Genomic DNA, 18,637 nt, shown 5'->3' with positions numbered 1-18,637 from the left:
GAATGCTTCTTGCCTCACTCTTGTCTCTTTTGAGATGGTCGATTCTAACCTCCCCTTCAATGCAGAATTTCTCTGTTCAGCACCCGAGAAGGAATAAACCTAGCATTGATGACATTCCCAACGGAAAGGAGTTCATTGTTTTACTAGTGGCTGAACGTGAAAGTCAGAGACAAAGGATTGTTAGCTGGAAGCTATGGTGCTAGGAACACTGCCAGATGTCCCAGGATAGAATTTTTCAAGACCAGTGACTGTGCTTTTCTCATTATTTGCCCCTTTTCGCTAAGTTTTAGTGCCAGTATGTATTTCCTGGGGTCACTTCTTAATGGAATCTTACAAAAGCAAAGCATATATATACCTTGGCAACAGCAAGGAAAAAGGGAATTGCTCATTGTTGGTTCTGGGCTCAAGCAGCAAGAACTCTGTCGCCAAGTTTTCAGTATTTGGAGGTTGTCCTCATGGCAAATGTTAAGTCACCAGTAATCCATAGTTCAGGTGCAACCACGTTCCGTGGTGGAAAGCATAGGTTCTGGAGCCTTATGATCAGCATTTGAATCCAACGTTGGCACTTACTTTTCTATAACCAAGGACGGCTTCACTGGTCAAGTAGAGGGCCGGTGAAAATGAGGGCGAATGACACGATAGACATAATCAACTATAACGTCGATAGTGAAGATGATTCAGGTCCAGGCAACGTCTCCTTCGGTTCCAGACAAAGTCGCCATGAGTCAGATCAGCTCCATGACACCAAACAACAGTGTGGGCAGCTTCCTTAGCCCCTGGGCCCCTTCGTTTCTTCATCAGAAAAACGGGGTGATAAGAATGTGCTGTGTCCCACAGATTCCTTGTGAAGATTGAGACAAGGTATACTGAGTGCTTAGCACACCGTGAGGAGTCAAGACATTGTTGACAATTATTTTAAGTGATGAAAATGAACTTCTATAGTGATGCAAATGCTGTAATAGGACGAGGTTTGAACATTTTTAAACGCCAGACTTCACAGTGCAAAAGGAAAATCAAGACCTGGTAGTGTAGACCCCCAGCACGCAAGGGGCCTCACCAAAGAGCCACAACGGACAGATATCAGAATCCCAAGAACTACAGGGAACTCCTTTGGGCTACTTGCTATCCGTCCATCACTAAAACCCAATGCTTGGCTTGGACTGGTTATCTGGCCACAGGCCAACAAGATGGATCGAGCTCCGTGGCTGCCACGAAGCTCAAAGTGAGGGTGGCATGGGATCAGGCAGGGCTCCTTCAGTTGCACACAGGGTGGCTCTGCCAGCACCTAGCAACAACAAATAGGTGTTGTAACATTTTCCCTCGCAAAAACAAAGTAATATCATTTCAGCTCGAAAATAGGAATGCATAAAATAGCCCAAAAGACGAAGCAAACCTCATTGATTTCCATTGTCTAGAGTGTGCCCCTTGGTGGGTTTTCTGCACAGCACTTAGGGGGTCTCTCAGTCTGCAGGGACACCTCAGCAGGGGTCAATGCACAAAGTACAGAGTCGTGTTCAGTACAGAGGGGCTGAATGAAATGACAGAGAATGTGCATACATGCCTTTCTGTCCGCAGTAGAGATCACAATTACCAGACAGATTTCTTCAAATGGTTGTTGCACTTGTCTTTGTTAACTGAGTCAGAACGGAATGATTCTGATTTTAGGGTGTGTGGTTGACTCTGTAAGAACTATATTGCTGTTGCTTTTGTTGTGTGATTCTGAGTTAATTTCAGCTCATAGTGATCCTATAGAACAGGTCTTTTCTTTGCCTGGTGGGTTCATACTGCCAACAGTTTGCTCAGGTGCTAAGTGTGCTAAGTGCTTAAGAATTCCACCACTAGATGCCTGGTTATTACAAGATATCTGGGTCTTAACGACTTGAAGATAAGCAAGTGGCCATCTGAGTTAGTTATTGTGCCAACCTGGCCGATAAACACATGCGGGGTTAATTGAGGGGTGGAGAGAGAAATGGCTCAGTGAACCTTGCCTTTCCAGTTCTCTGATCTCTTGTTTTGTGATGGTCAGACCCAGGGTGCAGCTGCCCTAACTGGTTCCCTGCTTCAGCTGGCAAGGCTCACTTCCTGCAAGACATCCCCAAGGAGCAGCCACATGGACCTACTCTGATGTAGCCCTGGGTGCTGGAGCAGCCGTGTGGAGACCCCTGCCAGTGCTGAGGTGTTTACACGTTCACTGACTCGGCTTTCCTCCTGCAGTTGGCATCATAGCGTGTGTTTTGTGAGATGGAGGAGGACTTTGTGGATTGGTGTTGGACATATGGGTTAATGTTAGACTTGTGGGCTTGGGCAGCATTGGGTTGGGATGTTTTCTTGATGCCCACTTAACCTTTGTATAAAATTCTTTCTTATACATGAGTTTCTGTGGATTTGTTTCTCTAAAGTACCCAGACTAACACACCATCTAACAAAGAAGCAACAAAGCCCACATGGAAGACGCACACCAGCCTGTGTGATGACGAGGTGTCAACAGGATCAGGTATCAGGCATCAGAAGACCCCAAACAAACAATCAAATCAATGTGAACAAGAGGGGCTGGAGTGGAGACCCAAAGCCCATCTGTAGATACTTAGACAGCCCCTCACAGAAGGGTCACAAGGAAGGAACAAGTCAGCCAGGGTGCAGTACAGCACCAACAAAACACACAACATTCCTCTAGTTCTTTAATGCTTCCTGCCCCCACTACCATGACCCCAGGTCTACCTTACAACCCTGGCTAGATCAGAACATGTGCACTGGTACAGATACGAGCTCTCAACACATGGAATCCAGGACAGATACCTGCCTCAGGAACAGTAATTGTAGCAGTGATACCATGAGGGTAGGGAGCAAGGTGGGGGGAGAATGGGGAGAAAGGGGCAACCAATGATCGATGTATAACACCACCACACCTTCCCCGCCCCCAGAGGGACAAACAACAGAAACGTGGGTAAAGGGAGACAGCGGACCATGTAAGACACGAAAATAAGGGAGGGAAAAAAGAGGAGCTTATACCAAGGGCTCAGCTGAAAATAAATGTTTAGAAAATGATGATGGCAACATATGTACAAATAGGCACGATACAATTGATATATGGAATGCTATAAGAGCTATAAGAGGCCCTGATAAAATGATTTATAAAAAAAACGTGCACCACTAGAATAAGGTGACCAGATTTTAACACTGGTAAAGCGGGACACCATTGATAAAACTCATATCCTGGCAAAATAGCCACGTGGCAGCCAAAAACCATATACCCTAGCTTGTAGTGCGTTTTTTCCAAAAATTGGGACTTTAAAAAAATGCTGCGGGACATGAGAAAAATTGTTAAAAATCAGGACTGTCCCGCCAAAAGTGGGACGTCTGGTCACCTTACACTAGAACCCACTCTCATTATAATAGGTAACACTTATTAAATAGGTCCAAGTGCTTGGTGCTATGCTAAGCCTCAAGCAGATATCATCACATTTAATATTCATAACAACTCTTCATGTCGGTTGTCATTACTTTTATTTTACAGATGAGACAAATAAACAAGCAAGAAAAACAAAAACAACCGAGGCTTAGCAAGCTGAAGGAATTTGCCCAAAGTCAGACAGCTTCTAAGCGGCAGATTCTAGTCTTGCTGTCTGGTTGATTCCAATCTCCTTTAATTCCTGTATAGGCGATAATCATAGTTCATATCCAACGTTAAATGTTATTATCTACATTTAGCTTCATACTATAAGCACTTACCTAGTTTTTTTTATTACTTTCAGCGGCAGCATTTGAAATGTCTAAATAACGTGAGGTTAAGTGAAATCAGCAACAACAAAAACAGACATCATGATGAGCAAAGAACATCTTGACATTGTCAACGATCGCATTTTATGCGGATCCAGCATCCTTTTGGGTAGAAGGTGAATCCCGAGAGAGGCTGCATTCGAATCCTAGGAAACCAATCCTATGAGCACTGGACAAGCAGACTGCAGACGCGGGAGAAGAAAGTCCCACACTTTCATATGTCCTTATCTCTGGCTTTTGCCCATAGGAAAAAACCTCACAGGCCCAAACTAATCTTTTCACTCAAATGATATGGCAAGGTACAAGCGTCTGAGCCTCAGAGAGTTGAGACCCGGGAGGGGAACCTAGTGGAAGCCTGGCCGGCTGTTGCCTCTCTCATCGGAGGAAAGGGGAAGATGAGGAAAAGGGAACTAAAACCAGTTGCCCTGGAGTGGATGCTGACTTGCTGCGCCCCCGTGTGGGTCAGAGCAGACCTGCCCTCCACAGGGGGCTTGGCACAGATGTTCAGAAGTCAATCTCCAGGCCTTGCTTTGGCGGTGCCCCTGGCGAACTCAAACCACCAACCATGGGGTGAGCAGAGCGAGCCCATTGACGGTTTGTACCATGCAGGAATTCCAGAAGAGGACTCGGCAAGGGTCCAGGAGGCTCCTGTCCCTCGGGCTGGACTTCCCAACCCTCAGAAACCCTTTTCTACTGTCAGTGATGATTAGAGGCCATTTTTTGGCTGCTTCAGACATTGCCCAAGGGCAGGCCAGAGGGCCAGCCTGGGTTCAGTCCAGCCTCACAAACAATGAAGGGCCTTCAGCTTCACCCCCCACAGTTGTCTCAGGGCCACCCTGGGTGGGTCAGGGTGGGGGGGTGTTAGGGGCATCAAGTCAACCCCAGAACAGGAGCGGGGAGCGGGGAAGGAGGTAGAATGGCACAGATTAAATCAGCTTTTTTGAATTCTGGGTAAAACTTACCCTGCTCTGTAAACAGGATGGCAGTAAGCCCTGCCTTATAGACTTGTGGAAAGGATGAAGGAAACTGGAGGGATTGCCCCTGCCAATCAACACAGGGTCGCTGATATTAATTTTTCGTCAGCCTTTTGTATCCAGAGGAACCATTTCCTCTCCTTTCTCTTCAGAAATGACTGTTTTGTAATAACCTTCTTCCACAAAGTTCAGATGGCTCACCGATGCTTGGTTAACCAACTAACCCCGCACCCCTATTCCTGGACAGTTTTGCTTTTGTTTCTCGAAGTTTTACTTGGAAAAAGCAGGCTGACACCCTAGGCGACCCTTAGGCGACCTTTTGCTCTAGCCCGAGAATCTAGCTGGAGAGCAATGAGCAAATCCATAGGGCCATTTGCTGTTGTGAATGAGTATCCCAAGCACATATTATTTCATTCATTCAACCACCCATTTGGATGTGGACAGTACATGGTGAAAGAGAGCCAGGCGCTCAGGGAGCCGGACTGACACCATGGCTGCACCAATGGGCTCGAGCCCAGGGACAATTGGGAGGAGGACTCAGACCGGGCAGTGTTCCTTCTGCTGCGCACCGGAGCTGACTCGATGCCATCTAACCGCAACCATGTACAGAAGCGAAGGCGTCCCTGGTGGCTGTGGAAGGACAGGGCCGTGGCTCATCTTCCCCCAGCGGCTCAGAGAAAGAGACCACCTAGCAAGCTGCTCCCATGAAGATGGCAGTCGAGAATAGCGGTTCTCAACCTGTGTTGGGGTCACCTGATTCATCACAGTAGCAAAACGACAGTTACGAAGTAGCAGTGAAACTAATTGGATGGCTGGGGGCTCACCACCACAGGAGGAGCTGTCTTAAAGGGTGGCGGCATTAGGAAGGTTGAGAACCGCTGGTCTAGAAAATCCTAGGAAGCAGCTCCATTCTGCCACCTGGGGGTCCCTGAGTCAGAATCAACCATCCGAACCACAAGGCAGAAGCTCTCCGGACACATGCAGGTGCAAGAGTGGCATATTTCCTCAAGAGAAGCAAGTCTGTTGACATTCCCTCTGCCTTCTCTCTCTTTGGTTCTGAGCTCCGGGACAAGGGAAATGTCACACCGGGAGGCCTCTTGGCAAGCCGTGACATTACTCTGTGACCCGTGTGGTGGTTATTTGCAACATAGGGGGCTTCCAAAGGGTTTAGAACAATGAGATGAAAAACAATCAAGCAAAACATAACCCGGGAACGAGATGGCAGCACATTCTTCCTTGAGGAATATGGAAGAGTTCTTTTAAAACCAGACCGGGATGACCAAGCGCAGACTTTTGTAGAGACACCATGGAAAAGACACTTAAAATAGGCTTGCTCCATTTTGCAGTTTAGAGTCGCACTTTGTACGGACCTGGTTTCAGAAAAACCCGTCACTGTGGAAGAAAGAAATCCTGGTGATGCAGGGGTTAAAGTGACTGAAAGGAGGGCGGTTGGAGCCAAAAAGCCGCTCTGCTCCGGAGGGAAGGCTGCGTCTACAGACAGCAGGGAAACGCGGGGCGGTTGCTCTCTACTGCACGCGCTGTGCGTGAGTCAGCAGCGGCTCCCCAGCAATGGGTTGGGTGTGGGAGTTTTGAATTATGGAAGAAGGACTTTATGTTCCAAGGGTAAAGAGAGATTTTAGGATTAAATTGCCCCTATTTTCTAAGCGTCTGCCTCATCTTTTCGTGTTTTTTTATTTTATTTTTTTTATTATTATTTTTTTTCCATTTTTGCACAAACTTTTCTTTTTTTTCTTTTTTATTCAATTTATTGGGGCTCATACAATTCATCACAATACATAGATCAATTGTGTAAAGCACATCTATACATTTGTTGCCCTCATTATTCCCAAAATTCACTTGCCTCTTGGCTTTTCGTGTTTTTAACAATTTCCTAATTCCCTCGCTTCCCAGGTGCTCACCCTAGTTTCACTGGCCAGGGTTACCTCTTTAATTTCTCCTGTGACTAAAGCAAGCCATGACTACTCTTTCTAGAGTTCGGATTCAGCAAACAGCCACAGTTCATACTTTGAGCATAGCATCTTAGAACAAAACTGTTTCCAGAGACTCTCTGATGAAAGGCATTGGAAATCAGCGAGTAATATTCATTGTTCATGATTCCAGAGTGATTGGGTTTACCCGATTCTCAAAATTAACTGTGTACAGTTCACTTGGATTGATATGTTGGCAACATTTACCACAGATGATCCCTCAAAGCTCGAGAGCCATTTTTAATTTCCCCCCAAATGAAAATTTACCTTTCACATAAATTTTATTTGCAGCAATTTGAAATTCCATGTAGATGTATAAACTCCAACTTGCTCTCATTTTCATTTCTCTGCCATTTTCACAGGCAATTTTTACATGAAAGTTTGTCACCATTAATGACCGAGCTTTATTTTCTCATTTCCCTTTAATGATTCTGTGTTCCAAGTTTAATCTAAGAATGGATTGCTAACATTTCACTTACAAATCTCCCTTCTAATCATCATTATTAATATCACAATTTTGTTGTAATACTGGTAAGAGCACAGAATGTATCCTCTTAAAAGATGCATTTGCCAGCCACTGAATTGCATACATTTCAATTACAACCCTCCCTTGTAATTATGATTATTAATATCACAATTACTGCTGTAATCTCCACAAGGCTGCAGAAGGTGTCCTGTCAAGGGTACGTTCACAAACAAGTTTTTCAGCTCCCTCTCAAGAAAAACATGCCAGACTTTATCAAAATTCCACTTGCCCTACAATTTCCATTAAACAACACGCTCCATCTATAAAACCATCCAAATGATCGACTGCGTTCCAGACAAAAGTTATTGTGCCAAGTTGACACTAATCAGTTAATTCCAGTAAACCTCCGGATAAACAAAAGCTTGTTGTCTATTACTGATGGGTGTGATGGGCCCCTTGTTCTTCCTATGGCGAAGGCCATCTATAGAGATGTATCTGGCAGACACTTGCCCTGAGGCTTCTATGTGGAAACCGAGACAAGATCTATAGTTAATGATGTTGACCCTGACTCCCCCAACAGGGATTGAATTCAAGTCCTCATAATATCTCGACAGCTGATATGTATACTGTGATAATAATATTAACAATTACTATGCCGCCGGGATTCTCCAGGCCCTGGATTTTAAAAAAAGAAAAGAAAAGAAAAACAGCAATTTGAAAGTCTTCTCCCTTTTAGAAACGGATCTGCTTATTTATGCCCCTCAGAACCACGGTCTAGCCATTAAGACAAGGATGGGTTTTGGAAAGGGGACAGGCTTTTCCTCATGTAGGTGTTTGGCGTTAATAAGAAATGCTGCCCCAGGTAAATGATCTCTGGAAAGAGGAAAGGTCTTAGCATGGCAGGGGCGCAGGAAGGACTGTGTAAACCAGCTGCCCGCTGCTGTCGAGCCCACTGCAGCTTCGTGGAGACAGGGCAACTGGGTCAAGAGAGAGTCTGATGGCAGTGGTCTTTTGGGTGCAGGTGGACAAGACCTTCTTTTGAGCTGCCTCTGGGTGAATTCGAACCTTCAATCCCTGCTTAGAAACTGAGCACTGCCAGGTTGCACTGCCTGGGGCCTTGTACAGTCTTGTACACTCTCCATTTCCCTGGCAGCTAGGGGGAGGGAGCTTCCCTTGGTCTCATAGAGGCTGACCAGGAGGCACTGAGAATGTCAGCCAGCCTTCCCCGAGGGAGTTCAGTGAGGGGCAGCTGCCCCGAAGCCCCGCTTGGCACAATCGTGTCCATGAAGAATTAGAAATCGCCCCTGGGGCTCTGGAGCGCACAGCTAGGGGACAGTGGGGGAACTGGCCCAGACTCCCCACCTCCCGGCGCCTCCTCCCCTCCCTGTTTCACCTTCCTCTGCAAAGGCTGCATGGGGAAGCCTGGGCAGGCACACAGGCCTCGGAGCTGCTCACCGAGGATGAAATGTTGACAGGGGGCATGGTTAAAAATTAAATTCTGCCCTATTTTGTGTACCATTCTTGCGAGTCACATTCGTGAATAGTAGTGAGAGATTTAATGATCGCATATTTTTTATCTTATTTCCCTTCGGTCGATGGCAATTTTTTTCCGTTAATGTCAACTTAGAGCGCAAAGTAATTTAGTAATTGATTCTAAGCACAGCAGCTCGCCAATGGCAGTTCTCCATTTGGGGGGAATATCTTTGCTAATTTTATCCATCAGAATGAGATTACCATGCTAATCTCGCCCATCCGCCTCTCTTAGCCATTTGGGATTTACTGATGCAAATGACCAGGCAACACAAGGCCTTCAGTCCAGCCTCAGGATCAGGGAAAGATGGAAAGAAGTCAAGATCAGGAGACTGGCATACCCTGCCGTACACAGTTGATAGGAATACCTGACGCGAACACGATAAAGACCCGAACCTGGAAACCTGTGATGCGTGGTGAGTCCCGCGGCCCCCCGTACATGAAATACATTGGTGCCAAAGAACAAAAGGGATCCAGGCCTAACAGCCGCCTCTGGGGACATGTAATTGGAAACCTAAACATTCACTGGCCAGGGAGACCTAGAAAGTCCCCAGTCAGGTGGAGGGAGGGAAGGGGCCCTTAATGAGATTAAGCTCAGAAAGCCAAAGTGGCTGCGCTAACAAAAAGATTGAACTGTGTCTACAGACACAATCTGGCCAACTGTTTTCAGTGAAAGACCGATGACCGACTAAGTTAGTGATTGGTGGCTCGTCTGATTTAATTAAAATGCTCTAACCAGTGTGAGCGTACGTGTGGTAAAAATAGCCAGAAATCAGTTTGCTACACACACACACACACACACACACACACACACACACACACGGGCATTGTGTCACACAATGGGCTCACACACACACACACACACACACACACACACACACACACGGGCATTGTGTCACACAATGGGGTGAAAGGCCTGACAGTGACATTTCTACTAACCGGCCACATTCTCAAATGCCATGCTTTATGAAATGGCAGAATCCTTAGTGAGAGTCCAGAAACGAGCCGTTTAAATAATTCAGGTACGAGGAGGCTTACGAAGAGAAAAATTAGCTAATATGGTAGCTGGGTCAGCAGACACCCCCCTAGAGAAACGAAAAGGCATTTCGTATTCACGATGCCTGATGTGAGATCCCCCACAAGGAAGATCTAGATATGAACCATCTAAATAAATCTCCTTTTTCCCTCCAAGGAGGGGAGGAGAAATAGACATGATAGTCATTTTCACCTTAAAAATAATAATGAAAACAGAAAGCCAAAGTCTTAGGACCAAGAGAGCTCATGAAAAATAAAAAAGAACCCAAAATGTCGAAGTCCTAATCATCGGCACAAGTGTTTCAAATGCTTCCTGCTCCTAAGCTGTTTTATAGCCACTCCAATAGCCTAAAAATAAGGCAAAACCTCAAAGGCACGTGGCTGTCACCGACCGCACCTGAGACCTGACGTTGTCCGTTTCCTAAATTAGAGTTTTCTTCGGGCTTCCTAGTTGGGATTAAATGGCCGAGTTCTGACACTGAGTGCAATCGGTAAACCGCACCCGCTGCCCTTATGAGAGAAAGCGTGGGTGATGCTTCGTCCATAAAGGGTCACAGTTTGGGAAACTGGACCTGCCCATAGGGGCGCTATGGGTCAGCATGGAGTCCAGGGCAGCGAGTATGGGTTTTGACTTGCATTGGAGTGGATGCGACTCACAGCCACCCGACTGCGTCCCAGTAGAACGGTGCTCCACGGGCTTTTCAATAGCTGGGGTTTTTTGGTTTATTTGTTTGTTTTTCCAAAAACTCGTCACCAAGCCCTTTTATCTGCGGCATCTCTGGGTAGATTCCAGCCACCCACCTGATAGTTAGCACCCAAGCATGCTAACCACCGTGTCACCCGGGATCCCGAGGTCATCTTTGCCCAAAGCCTCGGAATCGATGTTGCCCAATGTGGCTGGTACTGCCCCCTGGGGGAGCGTGCTGCAAAGATTCAAGAGCGCTGCAAAAGCAGAGATCTACGCTTAATCCTAGGAGACCTGGTGGCCTGTGATCAGCAAGTCTGCGGATCGAAACCACCATCCTCTCTGGGAGAGAAAGATGGAACTTTCTCCTCCCGTAACTCTTACCATCTACGAAACTCTCTCAGGGGCAGGTCTACCTCGTGCTATAGGGCTACCAACCGCACGAACTCTATGGCAGGGATACTTTCTCCTGGATCATAGTACAAAAGTTTTTAATTGCCAGGTGAGTATGTGTATGTGTGTGTATGTGGGGGGAGCTGAGTAGCTTTTTATTCTTTTTCAAGAGGAGGCAATTGGTACATTAAGTTTGGGGAGCTGTGAAAACCATGGAGCCATCACATAGTCCTCATCGTGCGTTCAGTCGGTTGCCAAGGCAGACGGATTCTCAAGGGACCCATCAGTGAAAGCAGGCACTCACCTCAGTGCCCCAGCATCGCTGCCAATTGCCTCCTTCAAGTCTCGATTCCTTCGTGTGGATAGTTTTGCACTTGTCTTCTCTGTTCAGCTTCCCACTCTGAGCCACCATAGGAGTTACTGTGCGATTACTTACTCTGAAGTCTCCACCCACCCCGGGCTGGGACCAACGGTGAGACAAGTGGAGACAAGTAATTTTAAGCGTTCCAGATCCTTCAGTAATCAAGCTAAATAATGCTTTTTATAGATTTATTTAGATTTGTCTATTTCTTTTTCTTTTTCACAAATCTTTTATTTGTCAACATTAAGTCTGAATTTTAAACAGATTCTTGAACTGGTGGCTCATAGCCATCAGCTCGTTCCACTTTTGAACCTGTCTCAACACCAGTAGTTTTTCCAGAACTGCCACCTTCACCATGAAGCTCCATGAGTTTTCCCAATTCAAACTTGGGCTTTTTCAGCATCTTTACTTTTCTGACAAACGCATCATGGAGAGGAGAAATAGACTGGCCAGCCTTTTCTATGTCTTTCCCAATGCTGTCTGGAATCCATTTATTGACCACTTCTTTCAAGTCATTGGTCTGCACCTCTTGGGTCATGATTTCCATCCTTTTCTTTCGGATTTGGCGGACCTGCTGGTGCTGAGCATACAAGGTCTTCCGAATCTGACTATTGCGTTCTTTAGTAAAACCAACACAGAACAGACGAAGTAGATCCCCATCAGTAGTCTTGACATCAACATGAGATTCAGTCATGGTCTGCCATTTCTTGACCATGGAGCACATCTTGTCCCGCCGTAAGGTCCATGCCATGGAAGTTGGTCAGGCAGTTTTTGCCCTGAACATCCTCAGTAAGTAACTTAACATTTCTAAAGGCAACCTCATCATTTTGCAGATCAGCAAGGCTCACTTCTGAAACTCGACCCTTGAGGCCATCAGATGCAATTTTGGTTCCTTGAGTTCTGGCGACTAGTGTTTTCCCAATATTTCTTATATCGAACATAGCTGGTGCTGTCACAGCATACCAATCTTTCTTAGAAAATGGATCAACCACTTTCTTCTTAGCTCCTTTTTTGCCACCATTTGTGAGGTACTTGTTCTTGCCGACCGCCATGGCACCGTGCAGAGAGCCAAAAGGGGTTATCTATTTCTTTTTTTAAAAATTGTTTTATTGGGGGCTCATACAGCTCTTCTCATAATCCATCTATCCATCCATTGTGTCAAGCATATTTGTACATTTGTTGCCATCATCATTCTCAATACATTTTCTTTTTACTTGAGCCCTTGGTATCAGCTCCTCCTTTTTTGCTAAATAATGCTTTAATGCAGTATTTTAAAATCCTAAAATTAATGCAAAGAAACCTACGATCAAAAGATAGCAAGCTTTAAAATAAAGACAGACACTGGCTCTGCACTCGCATACCCAATTTTATCTGTCACACCCTAATCCTGGAACTGGGAGCCCTAGTGGCGTAGTGGTTATGCATTGGGCCACACAGCTCAAAGTTGGTGGTTTGAAACCACCAGCCTCTCCTCCAAAGAAAGACACGGCTTTGGACTCCTGTAAAGAATTACAGACGGAGAAATCCGCAGGAGCAGTTCAACCCTGCCCCATGGCATCACCATGGCTCAAAAGTCACTTCATGGCAGTGAGTTAGGTTTTGGTGGTTTTTTTTTTTAAAGTTTAAATCCTGTCCGTGTTCCCAATCAAACGTTATTTGTAGAACTGCACATTCATGGCCAGGTGCTGTAGCTTGCTGGTTCACCCAAAGACAAAGTTCAGAAGCATTTGGGCAAACGTGGGATTGGAAACAGGAAACAGGGAGACGCGGCAGGCATGAAGTGATATTTCATCATCACTGTCTCCCTTCCCCCAAGGTTTCCACTGTTCTTCCAGCCTGGAGGGGGTGTGTGTGGTTATGTGTCCATCATTATGATCGGTTCCCCCTTCCTCCCGCCCCCCTCCCTAAAGAGGTTTTTGTTTTAAAAAAATTAATCAAAATATATATGCATTAACATTATCACCCGATTCATAATAAAAGTTAAAAAATAAATTAAATAATGTGGAATTGCAGTGTATAAATAGTGCCTTAGCATGTTATTTAATACTCCTGAGTTTTCTGGTGTTCCCTTAACTTCGCTAGGAGTCCCTGTGTGGTGCAAACCACGAAGCACATCACTACGAAGAAAAGTCTGGTAAAGTGGATCCTCACATCACCGTCACGCAGACTCCCCAGAGCACAGTTCCACGCTGCACACACCGGCCCTCCATAAATTGCAATAAACACGATGATGACTTCTTTTTTTGGCTTTAAATTTTACTCTTCTTACCTGCTAACAACAAGGTCAGTAGTTTGAAACTACCAGACGCTCTGTGAGTGAAAGATGAGGCTTTCCACGCCAGTCAAGATTTGAAGTCCCAGAAACCCACCGGGCAGTTCTACCTATAGGGTTGCTGTGAGTTGGCACCCACTCGCTGGCAGTGAATTGGGAAAAACCTTATCCCAGTCCTCGTCCTAATTAGTAGCTCCCTAATAGGTTCTCCAGATTCCAACCCACTGCCATCGAGTCATTTTGACTCATCTCAAAAAACTCAAACTCGCTCGTTAGGCCAGAGTCTAATTAACTGCCCCTGTGGATTTCTGAGACTATAACTCTTAGTGGGAGTAGAAATCCCTGTCTTTCTTCTTTGGAGCGACCGGTGGTTTCGGACTACTGATCTTGTGGTTAGCAGCCCAACAAGTAACTACTTACCCCACCAAAGTTTCTTAGGGACCCGAGAAGAATAACATATTTTATTGGCATATCTTACTCATTCCAATATGTCCCTTCCCTTCGCATACAGTTCTGTTGTTCAATCCCATTATGTTAGGCTATACAATCATCAATGCTATCAGCTCCCCTCTCCCTCCCTTTCTCCACCCCTCTCCCTTTCCAGACTCTTAGGGAACCATCTGTCAGTGTCTCTGAGGGGTCATCTATCTTGGCTACCATGTACCGAGTGATCTTAAATATACAAATGAACATACTTGAGTCTAACATGACCAATGAGGTACATCACTTGTGAACCACAATAGTCAGGGGAGGAAATCTTAAAGAACTAGAGGATAGTTATGGGGTTCATCAGTGTCACACTACACTCTGGATTTATCTTCCATTCCATGAGGCCCTACTAAGAGGGACTGTCCTATTGTCTTGCTGGTGGACTTTGGATCTCCACTACATCCAGGCCCCTTTGCCCCAATTTGGATGCATTTTTTTTGAATGTCTGATCGGTAGTATAAAATTGGGGGGCCAACCCCTCCGCTACTACCCACAGGTTCAGTAAGCACAATTGTACGGTTAAGGTATATATGTATTATATTAAAGGCATCAAGAGCATGAGCGATAGAAGAGATATTACATTAATGCAGTCAGACACATTACATGGTAGCTTTGCTCACCTCAGCCCAGCTTGGTGGTCCACGTGGAGAGAGGGGGAAGGGAAGACGGGAAAGGGAACAAGGGAAAGAGGATGGGTGAGGAGAGGGGGAAGAGAGGCCAGGGAGGGAGAGACCAGCAAGTGGCCAGAGAGAGATCTCTATTGCTGACCACGCCTATATGCCTTTGGGGGTGTGCAAGCCCCCTAATTACAGGTAAAGACATATGTCACTGGAAGGGGTTACACTATAGGTCATACAGCAATGAGAGGGGGTGGTCTAGGGACATACACACAATAGGAAGAGGAAGGTTTGGGGGTATACTTGTGACAAGATGAGTGGATCCTAGATTTAGGATGGCAGCTTAACTTTGACCTGTTCCCTGGGTCTCCATAGGAACCATTATCAGTAGGGTGTAAACTCCAACTACAGGAGCCTGTCCATTGTGCCCAGCAGCAGGGATGGGGAGGGGGCACTGCAGTTTGGTAACTGGTCACCCTCAGGGGAGATGCCTGCTAGCATTTATCTACCCCACACTGATCCCTCTTCCTATAGACACCCATGATCATACAGGCTGATGTACTTTTTCCATTTGGGCTTTGTTGCTTCCCTGCTAGATGGCCGCTTGTTTAACTCCAAGCTTTTAAGACCCTTGATACTATAGCTTTTGATAGCTGGGCACCATCAACTTTCTTCACCACAATTGCTATGCACCCATTTTGTCTTCAGGGATCATGTCAGGAAGGTGGGTATCACACAATGCCACATTATTAGAACAAACCTTTCTTGTACTGAGGTAAGATTTAAGTAGAGGCCCAAAGTCTATCTGCTTCCTTGTTGCATTTATATCTATATGTACACATACATAAACAAATATACACATATTAATATATATGCATATATATATGTTTTGGTTTTTCGTCCTACCACACTATTATGCTGTTGTTCACCTCTCAGTAATTCCTCTCAGCTACAATTTGATTGATCAAACACCCCCAGAAAAGCTACACCCTCCTTGTGGTCCATTTTAGAACTCTTACTATTCCCCTGTACCTGTCATTGTTGGCTCCCCACTCACCTCCCACCACTTCTCCCCTCCTGTGCCCCCCAGGAACTGGCAGCTGTTTCCATAAGACTGACCATCCTGCATTTCTTGTATAGATCAACACCAAAACACACACACACACACAAATAATAATAACAGATAACAACATGCAGGTAGCCACCAACTAACAGGGACCATGACCTAGAGCTGCATTTGTGTCCAAAAGGCAAGGTTCCCATTGGCCCACATATCTAGTCCTGCAGTCCAGGATGGCGCAATCTCATGCCTCCCCCCGCCCCCACCCCACCCCCCATTATAAAGGGTTTCCGAGGCTTACATTGCCACAAATCCAGATAGCCTCAACTCTCTTCCTTGGAGTGACTGGTGGTTTTGACCTGCCAACCTTGTAGTTACCTGTCCAATGCTTTCTAGATGGAGCCATCAAGTGTTTTAGTACACCAGATCAACTTCCATATCTTGGCATTTAAGGTTCTTTTTGTTCTATTGACAGATAGTATGGTTTAGAAGAAGAATCTATGCCATCGAATTATGCTGTTAAAGAAGCATATTAAATATATCATGGAAGCTGTAAGAGCCCCAGTAAAATGATTTATTAAAATAAATAAGTACATCATGGACTACCAAAAGAACAAACAAATCTGTTTAGAAGAATGCTCCTTGGAAATGAGGACGATGAGACTGCATCTCATATATTTTGGACATGTTACCCAGAGAGACCAGGCCCTAGAGAAGGGCATAATGCTCGGTAAAATAGGTCAACGAAAAACGGCAAGACCCTCCATAAGATAGATTGACACAGTGGCTGCAACAGTGAGCTCAAACCTTGCAACCAAGGTGAATGCAGTGCAGGAGCAGAGATGTTTCCTCCAGTGGTCGGATGACATAGAGGTGATACGAGTCGGAACTGACTTGATGGCCTCTCACAACAAGAGCAACGTGATTTAGTTGGTACCTTCATGACCGGAACAGCCAGAAGCGGAAATCCTTTCTCTGTTTCTCTCCAACTGAGGCAAGCTTGAGGAACCTGGTGGTGTAATGGCTATGCTTTGGGCTGCTAACCTCAAGGTCAGCAGTTCGAAACCACCAGTCAGCTCCAAGGGAGAAAGACAAAGCTTTCTACTCCCTTAAAGTATTACAGTCTCACACACTCACAGGGGCAGCTCTACTCTGTCCTACAGGGTCAGAATGGGCCAGAATCGACCAGACGGTAGCTAGTTAGCTTCTTTCTTTCTTTGTGTGGCAAGCTTTGGCCAATGACTTTGTCTTTTGGCCTTTCAATTTCCTCATCTGGAAATGAGGGTTCAGTTCAATGTACAGAACATTCTCTCTGCTTTTACAGTCTTACCAGTTTACCACCACAACAATGCATAACTCTTTATACAAGAGTGTCACATACATTTTCTCACTGAAGCCCAATCCTATTAATAACCAGCTTCCAAAATTCATTGCCACACAGCCATCTTCAAAGCATAGGGTCCCATTAGGTCAGAGTCCAACTGCCCCACTGGGTTCCCAAGGCAGTGCTCTGCCTTTATGACAGCTGACTGCCTCATCTTCCTCTAGCGAAGCTGCTACTAGGGAGATGCAGTTCTTGATAGCATCCCCACTTCATAGACCAGAAAGCTGAGGCTCACAAAGGTTCCATAACACACAGTTAGTGGCCTAATGGTTGAACTAGCATGTCTGCAATTTTCCTGACGTCAAACCCCATTTATTTGGCCCGCCCCACTCTGAACCTCTCAATATTACGTTCACACACCATGCAATCCCTGCTTTCCTGCCTGTTCTTGCTTCCAAGGAAGGTCTTTCCTGACCCTCAGCTAACTCTAGCTTACTGACTCCTTCCCTTTCCATGACGCTCACCACTCCTGGCTGTCTACTCGGCCCTGAAAATGCAAACGCTGGAAGAATGGAGTCCGTATCCTTGTCACTAGCCATAATGTTGGCTCATACCATGACTCAATAACAATTTATTGAGTAATAAGTGAAGGATTAATGCCATTCCCTCGATCCTGAGTCACATCCCTCTTACCTTCACGAGTTAAACTCAAATCCAACTTTCCAAGCCAGCTTCAAAGTCGACACTTTTATGAAGCCTTTCCTCAGTTCACCCACAATCATGCAATAATAACAAACCTGGGAGGAGGGCCTACTGTGTAGCCCACTCACTGCCGTCTAGGCAATGCCAACTCATAACAGCCCTCTGTACAGAGTAGAACTTCTCGTTAGGTGTTCAGAGACCATGCATCTTAGTGGAAGCAGACAGCCTCGTCTTTCTCCCTTAGAGTGGCTGCTGGGTTTAAACCACTAACCCTGTGGCTAACAGCCCTTAGCTTAATCCACAGCAGTACTAAGGCTTCTTAACTAGATAGCACTTATTCAGAATTCAGTGGTAAACATGACAGAACTGGACCCAGCTTCACAAAGTAGAGAATCTGTATTTCATATGACAATTGCCTCTTCTCATTTCCAGAAATTTCTGGAATTATTCTGGAAATATCCTGGAAAACTCTATTATTGTCTGGTCTCAGTATTCAGGGTAGGTAAGAGCATGGGGTTTCTTAACCATGTTGCTTTTGCATTCTGGGTTGAGTCCTGGTCCATTGTGGAAGAATCAGAACAAGTCTCTAAACATTGTCTTCTAGATAGATGAGAGGGGCGTGATGATAATAGAGCACACCTCATGGTTGATGAGAGGATTAAATGATTGAATACATCATAAAGTGCCTATTAGAACACCATTTGCTGGCACATTATTTATTGTTGCTGGCTGCTGTCAAGCCAGCCCCCATACCCAACAGGATGAACCACCACCCAGTCCTGCACCACAGTGATCAGACCACTGAGATCCATAGGCTGCTTGTGTTCTTTTAATGTTGCAGAAACGCAGGTAGCACAAGACTTGCCAAGCCAACATCTCTTCAGGTGACCATTTAGTGATATCAATGACATTAACCATGTTCTGCAACTGTCATCCATAATTGTTGCCACATTTCCCACCGCCA

At 45.6% G+C, this 18,637-nt stretch overlaps 1 pseudogene; it reads right to left on the bottom strand.

The window, feature by feature from the left end:
* Nucleotides 1–11,465: 11,465 nt before the first annotated feature.
* LOC101648461 lies at nucleotides 11,466–12,261 on the bottom strand (annotated as a pseudogene).
* Nucleotides 12,262–18,637: the final 6,376 nt, after the last annotated feature.

Source organism: Echinops telfairi, unplaced genomic scaffold, assembly GCF_000313985.2.
Source record: "Echinops telfairi isolate 266 unplaced genomic scaffold, ASM31398v2 ScPeMD7_7468;HRSCAF=8506_0, whole genome shotgun sequence".
In the NCBI taxonomy this organism is placed as follows: domain Eukaryota; kingdom Metazoa; phylum Chordata; class Mammalia; order Afrosoricida; family Tenrecidae; genus Echinops; species Echinops telfairi.
The sequence above is the reverse complement of the archived record's forward strand: the minus strand, read 5'-3'. Positions and strand labels throughout refer to the sequence as shown.